The sequence below is a fragment of the Medicago truncatula genome, chromosome 6 (assembly GCF_003473485.1).
Source record: "Medicago truncatula cultivar Jemalong A17 chromosome 6, MtrunA17r5.0-ANR, whole genome shotgun sequence".
NCBI classification, from domain to species: Eukaryota; Viridiplantae; Streptophyta; class Magnoliopsida; order Fabales; family Fabaceae; genus Medicago; species Medicago truncatula.
In genome coordinates this window covers 19,683,483-19,694,233 of record NC_053047.1, presented here as the reverse complement: position 1 = coordinate 19,694,233, position 10,751 = coordinate 19,683,483, and positions in this window count along the sequence as shown.

Sequence of the window (10,751 nt, the reverse complement as noted above, 5' to 3'; positions counted from 1 at the left end):
CCCAATGTGGGTTAGTCCACTCCTCACAATCTTGTGAGAGTTTCCACTATGATGCTTGAGATAACCTCTCAAATCTTGCACCTTACAATCTTTGTTCACCTGAACAATTACAACTCTGTATTTTCTAAGCCTCAGCAGGCTTGCACCTTGTTGCTAATTTAACCACTTAGACTTTTACAAACTCAGCTCAAACTAACACTTTAGTACCCCTAAAGTTAGATGAGATTTGTTTTTCTTCTTGCTAAGTTACCCACTTAGACTTTTACTTCTTCTTCTCAAACTAACACTTTAGTACCCCTAAAGCTAGATGAGACTTTCTTTTCTTCTTGCTAAGTTACCCACTTAGTCTTTTGCACCTTTAGCCCAAACTAACACTTTAGTATCCCTAAAGCTAGATGAGACTTTTACAAGATGTTTGGAGCTTGAATGATTGAAATCAGACAAGAGAAGAAAGGAAGGAAGTGTTATCTTTAAAGAGATAACATAAAGAATTGATTCACACTACAAGAAGATATTAATGAATCTTCAGTGATGATCAATTCACATGCTAAAGCTTCAAAACAACCTCAAGTTGTTTTTCTTGTATGCTTTGCAATTTGTGTGGAGTTTGAGAATCAAACAGAGGAGGGGGAAGAAAAAAGTTATCTTTGCACGAGATAACAAAGAGTATTGATGTGTACTAAGGAAACAAAAGCCTTAGAAATTGATCAATTTCAATTGCAAGAGCTTCAAACAAAATCAGAGTTGTTTTCTTGTATGCTTTGCAATGGTGCAAGTTTTGCTAAGGCCTTGATCTCTATTTATCGAGTCTTTGGGCTAATATAGCCGTTGTAGGGTGTCCAATGGTGTTATGCCATGTGTCCTGGGTCCCACAATCTTTAACTTGAAATTCTGGGCAAACATTATGATCTCTGATGAACATCAGAATGTTGTTATGTTCATGATGATCTTCATCTGGGTTCATCATGTATGAATGAACACATGAAGTTATCGGCGTGCCATATCCTTTTCCTATGAATTTCTAGACAATGACCAATGTATGAGCTTTTTACATACATCAGAATGTTCCTTTCCCAAATTTGCCTTGGGACCGGTGCAGGAAGATACAGTGGGATTCTGCATCTTCATGCCCATGCTTTGAGGGATTGTGTGGTCCTTGTACAGTACCAACTCCCATACGTGTCTATCTCTTGTTGAAGATGACATATTTGCTTTGCTTTTGCTTTTTGCTTTTCACCTATTGTATTGTTCATAAAGTAAGCATGAGTTGAGCTGAACATTCTGACCATCAGAATGTTCCATCTGTATCACTTAGGATGATTTGTAAGACTACCTTTGATGTAATCAAATCCTAATAGTGAAACAACAATGAAGAGCAGTGATATTAACATCTAGGATGATATTCCCTTGTGGAATATTCCTAGTACATCAATCTTCATAGTCTTAAATGAACATTGGATATCCTTTTTGACATAATCCTTGTATATGCCTTTATTGCTTTATTGATCCATGCAAATGTACTTTCCTGGACATTCTGATCTCTGCTTGAACATTCTGATCTTTGCTTGAACATTCTAATCTTTGAGCAACATTCTGATCTAACTTTCTGACCTCAGTGTTAGATCATGAATTCAAATGTCCTTTGAATTCATGATTCTTGGTATGATTTAAACCTTGTTCCTGTCTTAGTAAAACACTCAATAACACAAGTTAAATACCAAGGAATTAATCAAAGTCCATTAATTCTCTAATCATATTGGTTTATTATCTTTAAAATTAATTAGGGATTTTGCCTCAACAATCTCCCCCTTTTTGAAGATGATAAACCTATGATTTAGGATTAAGAATTTTGATTATATATATGAAGAATAATAGAGTTTAAAATTTATTTTAATGCTCCCCCTCATTTTTATAATCCATTATACAGAGTTTTTAAGAACTTTAAAAAGCTCTCCCTCAATTTCATAATATATTGCATAAAATGAAAAATATGCAAGATTGAACCAAAATCAATATTCATTCATTGATATAAGACATGAAGTACATTACATGATACATTTGGTTCAAAAACAAAAAAGAAATTCAAAGTGCATATGATCAAGCAAAAAATGAAGTTTATAAAACTCCAATAACTATTGATCACTAAACCTACTTAAGGCCTAAAACTAAGAAAGACTTAAGACTTAAATCCTAAAGCTTCTCCCCCTTTAGTCATCTGCAAAAAGGATAGGGAGGGATTCAGAAAAGATTCATGGAGTGGAGTCTCCAGAATCAGAAGATGGTTCTTCATTAAAGATGGATTGGTCAGCGAAGACTGGAGGTGGAATAGCCAATCCATGAGCATGAACCTTGACAGTCCAATCAGCCAGCGCACAAACAATTTTGTGAGTCTTGGTAGAGGCTCTGAGTGCCCTTGAGGCTAGCCTCTCAGCTCTTGAAGGTTTAGAAGCTGGAGTAGCACCAGAAGCTTCACCCTTTTCTTTGTTTGCAGTCACAAAGGTGTTGAAAGAGTCAAACAAGGCAGTCATGTTGGGAAGCTTGCTTGTGGTCGTGGTGGAGGAGTGTATGAGGGAATGGTGTTTGGAGTGGGAAGATCAGAGACCAAGAAGTTGCTTGCACCAGCAACAGATCCGATGGTGGAGGAAGAGAGGTTAACATTCAGACCAGTTTGAGCCATGAGTCGTATCTCTATAGAGGGCAAAGATCCTGAAGCCAAAGCCATTAGATCTGCTGACAGCTGGCCACCTTGAAGAGGTTCATTAGATGCATTCTGATCATCAAATACTTTAACATTCTGATTAGTCATGACAGGAATATCTTCAACATTCTGAGCAGCAGAAACTTCAACATCCTATGATTCCAAAAATTTGGATCAACATCTTACATCTTAGACCGACTCATGCAGCTTAATCAATAATAAACAGCAACATAGGAAGCACATAAAACAACTCATGATATAACAATATCAAATGATAATCAACATCAATCTTAAACATCATATATAATTCACTTAATGCATATACATTTATATCACATTATTAACAACATCAAATCATTTATATCAGACTTACTGAAACAACAACAGCAGTATAAGCAACTTCATTTCCTACCCCAAGGATCAACTCACAACAACTCGTGCGACAAAATCGCATAGACCCTAAACAAGGCAGTCTGTCTAACACTAGCTCATGAAGCGAGGGCCTCTACTCGCCATGGCGAGTTCACAAAATTGGATGTTCGCCTTGGCGAACAAGAAACTGGGTGCTCTCAGGAACTTGATATTTTTCACCCAAAAAATCCCATTTTTAACTTCCCTGTGTTCAATTTCATTCCAAAAACATTCCTAATCATTCTTATACACATTCAGGCACTCAAAACCATCTAAAGATCGACTAAAGGATTATTTCTTAAAATCAAGGTTGACTCACTGGTCAACTCGCTATGGCGAGTGACTTCTGGGTACTCGCGAGGCAGGGCATGAACACTCGCGTGGCGAGCGATGAACTTCATCCCTCGCGAGGCGAGACATGCTGTTAGCGAGGGCAAGCGATGAATATAGGCTCGGGCAAAACGCAGATTTTCACGAAAATCCACCTAATCACATGGTTTTAAGCTTAATATTGATTCCAGATATCATCCTATGGATTATCTAAGGTCCGTGCACAGTTTCTACATCAATCTAACAATTTTTCATCATCTAATCATCAATTCCTCACTTTTAACCTTAATTCCAATTTCTCCAAACCTAATCCTACACTTGTTAAATCTAAGCATCATAATTATACACTTAAGAAATATAATGCTAGTCTCACCATTACCTTAAGAAATCGATGGACAGCCTCTTCTTGGTTCTTCTCTGTTCTTGCTCTCCCTTTTCTCCCAAAAAGTGATTGTGCATAAAAACAATTCTAACCTAATTCGCTCCTATTTATATGTCCTCTATCTATTCTATCTTATTCCTCTTTTTCCCATAAAACTCTCTAAATTCACAAAACAACCCCTCATCTCAATACTTATTTTATTTTCAAATCTTATTTTATTAAACAATAAAATAAGTCAGAACATCTCACAAAAATCTCTAAAATCACATAAATCACACCAATCATATAAATATATGCTAAAACTCATTAAAATAATCAATTAATTAAAACGGGCGTTACAACTCTACCCAACTTATAAGATTTTCGTCTTCAAAAATTTACCTCGCACAAACAACTCTGGATAAGACACCAGCATCTTACTCTCTAGCTCCAACATTAAGCTTTCACCAGTCGCTCCGTCCCAAACAACTTTCATTAGAGGTATCTCCTTGCCTCTCAATTGCTTCACCTCACGACCTTCAATTCTCACTGGTAAGGTTTCAACCGTAAGGTTATTTCTAAGTTGCACATCATCTCTTTGGATCCAGAACATACTTCCGAAGTTGCGAAACATGAAACACATCATGCAAATTCGAAAGATGCGGTGGCAAACCCACTCGATACGCCACTGTTTAAATTCTTTCCGATATCTTATACAGACCAATAAACCTCGGAGTCAACTTCTTTGACTTCAATTCGCGTCCTACACTTGTCACAAGAGTGACTTTCAGAAATACATGATATCCCTCTTGAAACTTAAGGTCTTTCCGACGCTTATCATGATAACTCTTTTGTCGACTCTGCGACGCCTTCATCTTTTCTTAAATCATCTTTACCTTCTCAGTAGTCTGTTAAACAATCGCTGGTCCTAAAACCACATTCTCACCTGACTTAAACGAACACAACGGAGTTCTGCACCTCCGACCATACAAAGCCTCAACTTAGAACCTAAAGCCTCTTGCAAACTCTTCCAAAATCTAGAAGTAAACCTCGGATCTCTATCTGATACAATGCTCGATGGAACACCATGTAGCTTCACAATATCGCGGATGTAAATCTCTGCTAACTGAGATACAAAAAAACTGATGTTAATCGGAATGAAATGATCTGACTTCGTCAATTTATCCACAATCACCCAAATAGCGTCGTTCCCTTTAGGAGTATTCGGCAAACTCGTCACAAAATCCATGCATATGCTATCCCATTTCCACTCTGGTATATCTAAAGGTGTCATCAACCCTGCAGGTTTCTGATGCTCAACCTTTGACTTCTAGAAAATCAAACAGGAATACACAAACTGTGCCACATCACGTTTCAATAATCCCGACCACCAAAACAAATTTTTCAAATCATGATACATCTTGGTAGCTCCCGGATGAATACTCAAGCTACTTCTGTGACTCTCTTCAAGAATCATCTTCTTCATCTCATCGTCGTCTGGAATACAAATTCTACCTCGAAATCTCAACACACCTTGATCATCGACCTTAAAGTCACTATCCTTAGTGTGATTACTAGCAACCAACAAGTCCACAAACTTAACGTCAACTTTCTGCGCTTCAATAATACTTTTCAAGAAATCACTATCAATCTTCAGCATTCCTAGCTTCACACTCTGAGATGACAATTCGCAAACTAAACTCAAATCTCTAACCTGTTCAAGTAACTCAAGGCATCTACAACAACATATGTAAAGTCTTCCTACTTAAGGCATCTATAACAACATTAGCTTTACCTGAATGATAATTCAACCCAAAATCATAATCTTTCAACAATTCGAGCCACCTTCGCTGTCTCATATTCAATTCCTTCTGATCAAACAAATACTTCAAGCTCTTGTGATCACTAAACACTTCAAATCTCGAACCATACAAGTAATGTCTCCAAATCTTAAGCACAAATACCACTGCAGCTAATTCAAGATCATGAGTAGGATAATTTCGTTCATGAATTCTCAAGTGTCTTGATGCATAAGCAACCACTTTACCATCTTGCATAAGCACACCACCTAAGCCCAATTTGGACGCATCACAGTAAACAAGAAAAGGTTCATCAGACTTCGGCAAAATCAAAATTGGGGTCGTCGTCAACCGCTTCTTCAATTCATTAAAACTGTTCTCACACTGAACATCCCATACAAAAGTTTTACCTTTAGAAGTCAACTGTGTTAGCGGAAGTGCTAACTTGGAAAATCCTTCTATAAACCTGCGGTAATAACCTGCCAAACCCAAAAAGCTTCTAATTTCTATAACCGACTTATGAGTCTCCCATTGCGATATTGCATCAACTTTAGATGGATCTACCGCAATACCATTACCAGAAATAACATGGCCAAGAAAATTCACATCTTTCAACCAAAATTCATACTTTGACAATTTAGCATATAGCTTCTTCTCTTTCAGCACTTGCAAAACAATCTTCAAATGCTTAGCATGCTCTTCTTCGGACTTGGAGTATATCAAAATATCATAAATGAACACAACCACAAAACGATCCAAAAACGCATGAAAAATACGATTCATTGATGAGTCATTTATTATCTATTTAAATATATTATTTAGTTTCGTTTTAATTAGATTTAAGTTTATTTTATATTAATATTATTTCCTTTTTGAACTATTTTACTACAATTGCCTATTGTTATATTTCAGGAACGAATATTTGATGGATTGAGTCTTGGAGCAAAAGAAAGGGGTTTTGGAGCTGATTTGGTACGAAAATACGAAGATTCGGAGACAAAAATATATCTCCCTCAAGTCAGAAACTTGGCACGGCCCGTGCTAGGCTTGGCACGGCCGTGCCACACTCCAGAACTACTTTTGCTGCTTTTGCTTAGATTTTAAGCTACTCTGTTTTAGTTTACTTGTGGAACATTCTAGTGATTGCTTAGATTTTAAGTCGAATGTAAACTATAAATAGAGTAGCTAGCCATCACAAATATTCATCTTTTGTTCTCTGAAATAATAAGTGACAATTGTTTCTTTGAATAAAAGTTCACCTTTATTTTATGTTCTTCTTCTTCTTCTCTTCTATGTCTAAAATGAACGTTAGTGAGGGTTTGATAATTGTTAATCCAAGCTTTAAACCTTAATCTTATGTAACCTTAATCTCTAATCTAAATTCACCGCTTTAACATGAATTAACCATTATCAAACTGTGGAAACGAAAGTGGAGGGTTTGATAATTGTTAATCCATCATCTCAAATATCAATTCATAAAACGAAAGTGGAGCTTTGATATTCGAACAAGTGAGTTTAGACAAAGATTGTAAAGGCAGCGAAATAGTCTTTACAATCTTGGAGACATATAGTTTCGAACTTCAAGGATTCTAAATTGTGATCAAGTCAGCGAAATAGGCTTGGTTGCTAGAGGAACAAAAGAGAAACTATCTTTAGAAGTTAGGTCTAACATAAGGTTATAAGTTTAATAGTTTGGTTTATGAAGGATGTAACACCCCGTTTTCCCAATATCAAAATTTCTTTAAACATAACATTTATCAGAGTAAACATCAAAACAACGGGATATCACATATAACGTAATCCAACAGTTAAATAATAATTTAACCAATATCTTAAACATTTGCAGCGGAAAAATCATAAACATAATTCATAAAACGTTTTGGCACGCAGGCCCCAACAGAGTATCTCAAAAGAGTTAATCAAAACAGAAATTATCATAGCAGTTCACGTAAAAGAATGAATCATGTTATAGCATATAACCCCATCCCGTTACGTATCAGAGCGACCTAGACGACACAGTGAGGCAAGGCCACTCACAGAAGCAACTGCACACTAAACACGATCACCTGCAAGTTACCCATACGAAGGGCAACATTTTCAAGCAAAAGGGGTGAGATTTCATAACAAAATAACATTAATCAATGTAATTGCGAATCATAAATTAACATCATAATCATTTCATTAACAACATTGCATCATTACTAAACAGTTATCACATAATCATATATCCAATTATCATGAACAACATAACATAATTGATAAACACTTATCACGTAATCACGTTCAATTATCATATCTTGCATGAATATACAATACATTAGTTCATGTTCAATTAATATCAACATAACCTAAAAAACTCTACAGACTGCATTAAACGTCATCATTAGGTCTCAATACCAATTAGGGGTTCACTCTTAATCAACACGTGCGACACAGATCGCACAAACTCACAAGCAACTACATCCTGGCTGTGCTCGCGAGGCGAGAGTTCTTACTCGCCGTGGCGAGTACCACTCAACTCCCAAACTAAGCTTGTTCTGGGTTCCCTCTGATCCTACATTCATTCCTAATCAATACTAGGTATGTTCAGGCACTAAAGGTCCAACTAAAAAGTCGAAAACACAAAATCTAACATACACTCTGCCTTAGCTCGCTATGGCGAGTAAGGTTGCTCGCAGTGGCGAGCTGCGTCACACAACTCGCGAGGCGAAGGGAAAAGGCTCGCATGGCGAGCGATGAAGTTCATCACTCGCGAGGCGAGGATCATCCCTCGCCAAGGCGAGCGATGAACAGAGGCTCGGCCAGAATACGGGTTTTCTCGAAAATCCACCAACTAACATGGTTCAAAGCCTAATTTTGATTCCAGAATTCATCCTAAACATGTTCTAAGGCTATAGGACGGTTTCTACATCAATCTACACAAGTTTTACCGTTTGATCATCAATTTTTAGGGTTTTGACCTAATTCCAAAACTTCTCTAAATCAATCCTAACTTTGTCAACTAATCATCAAAATTACAGCAATTAACGTTATAGAATTATTAGTCTCACCCTTACCTTGTATTGAAGAAATCTCAGCACTCTAAGGTGGTTCTCCCTTCTCTTGGATTTTTCTCCCTTTTTCTCCAAAAACGTACGTACAACAATGTTTTTCTAAAACTAGGTCTAACCTTTTTATATCTCCTCTTAATTACTTATCTTATCTCACTTTCTCCCCCAAAAACTATCTAAAATATCAAAACAGCCCTCAACTAAATATTTTATATTATTTTCAAATCTTTATTTTATTTAACAATAAAATAAATCTCATATCCTTATCAAAGCCTTCAAAATTCATAACTTTCCACGTCATCAATCAAATCACCAAGATCATCATAAATCATCAAAACATATCAAAATCATGCATATATTATACGATTATAATATAATCGCCTAAACTCGATTAAATAAACGATTAAACGAAAGTGGGCGTTACAAAGGACTTGTCAATTAGATGAACCAATAATCCCAAGGCATCGCTTTTATTTTATTATTGTTATTTTCTTTTAATTATACAAGAATACAACTTTCAATCCTTTAAACTTTAATTCTAATCATTGTTAAAAGATAATTGAATTCATAACTCCCTATCGGAACGATACTTTTATTACTACTTCGGTAAGACCGTGCACTTGCGGTTTTATCCCATCAAGTTTTTGGCGCCGCTGCCGGGGAGTTATTGTAATTTGATTAACTTTTTAAGAGTAAACCCTCATTTGGGTCCCTGAAAGTGTCCCTCGCTATCAGGCCAGTCCCTCGATCAACATAAATTATTAAAAACTCCCTCAATGTTAGTTCTGTTAGTCAATTTAATCCAAAACGTTAACTTGGTGTTAAGTCTGATGATGTGTCCATAATTTTTGCCACATAATATGCTTGTTGGAATGTCCACATAGATGGGGATCAAAATGAACGCTAGAACTCTATATCTTCTGGAAAAAGATGAACAAAGTTCAATCTTCATCTTCTTCCTCTTCCCTCTCTCAAATCTCCATCAAGCATCAACACACCTAACAAAACAACAACAAAAAAAATCCCAAATTTCACTTTCAAACACTCAAAATCAGTACTTTTATATTTCTTCTTTTCAAAATCATCAACTAATTGATCCAAAAACTAAAGCATATAATAATCAAAATTCAAAAGTTCTAAATGAAAAGAACTCTACAAAATCAAGAGGCTTAGAGGAGAACAACAACAACAAATTTTTAAATCAATTTTCATCACCTTCGTTTGTTTATTTTTCTGAAAGCAAAGATTTATCAACAGGAAACCATGCCACAAGATGTAACAGGCGCAAGGCAAGGAACAAAAACAGCAGGAAAAAACTGAAGCCATGCAACCACGCCAAACAACAGCACCCGAAAACAAACTCCCATAAAACAATAAGCCAAATCATTGGGATTGATACAAATCTACGAAGAAATTGGGATTGATACAAATTATTGGTAGATAAAGTTTTCTGGGTTTAGATGAACATGGTATGGGTGATGAAGGAAGATGAACAGGGAAGGGAAAAGGAAGAAAGAATAGATCAAATTAATCCCCAAATCATGTTCCTAATCGTCAGCATACTCCAAGATTTTTTGTTGTCCATGGTGTTCCTGTACATCTCCCAACCTCCAACAATATTGAAACTCAATTCAATTTTGGTATTAACTTTGAAAATGAGAGAGGAGAATTTGGGATTGAAAATTGGGTTTTAGGGTTTGGAATTGAGGTTGCAGATTGTTTGTTTGATGAGGAGAGAAGAAGAAAAAGAGTGAGAATAAATGAGGGACTATAATGCCTGTTGCAATGTTTGTTATCCCATGCAATTACGTCCTTGCCTACGTGGAAGGCCAACAATGTGGTTGAAGTGGCAAGGATAACGGACACATCAGCACCATTAATACCAAGTTAACGTTTTGGATGCATTTGACTAACATAACATACATTGGGGGAGTTTTTGATTCATTAAATTGATTGAGGGACTGGTCTGATAGCGTGGGACACTTTCAGGGACCCAAATGAGGGTTTACTCACTTTTTAATGGTGGTTAGTCGAAAAAAAAATTATAAAAGTAAATAAAATATATATATATATATATATATATATATATATATATATATATA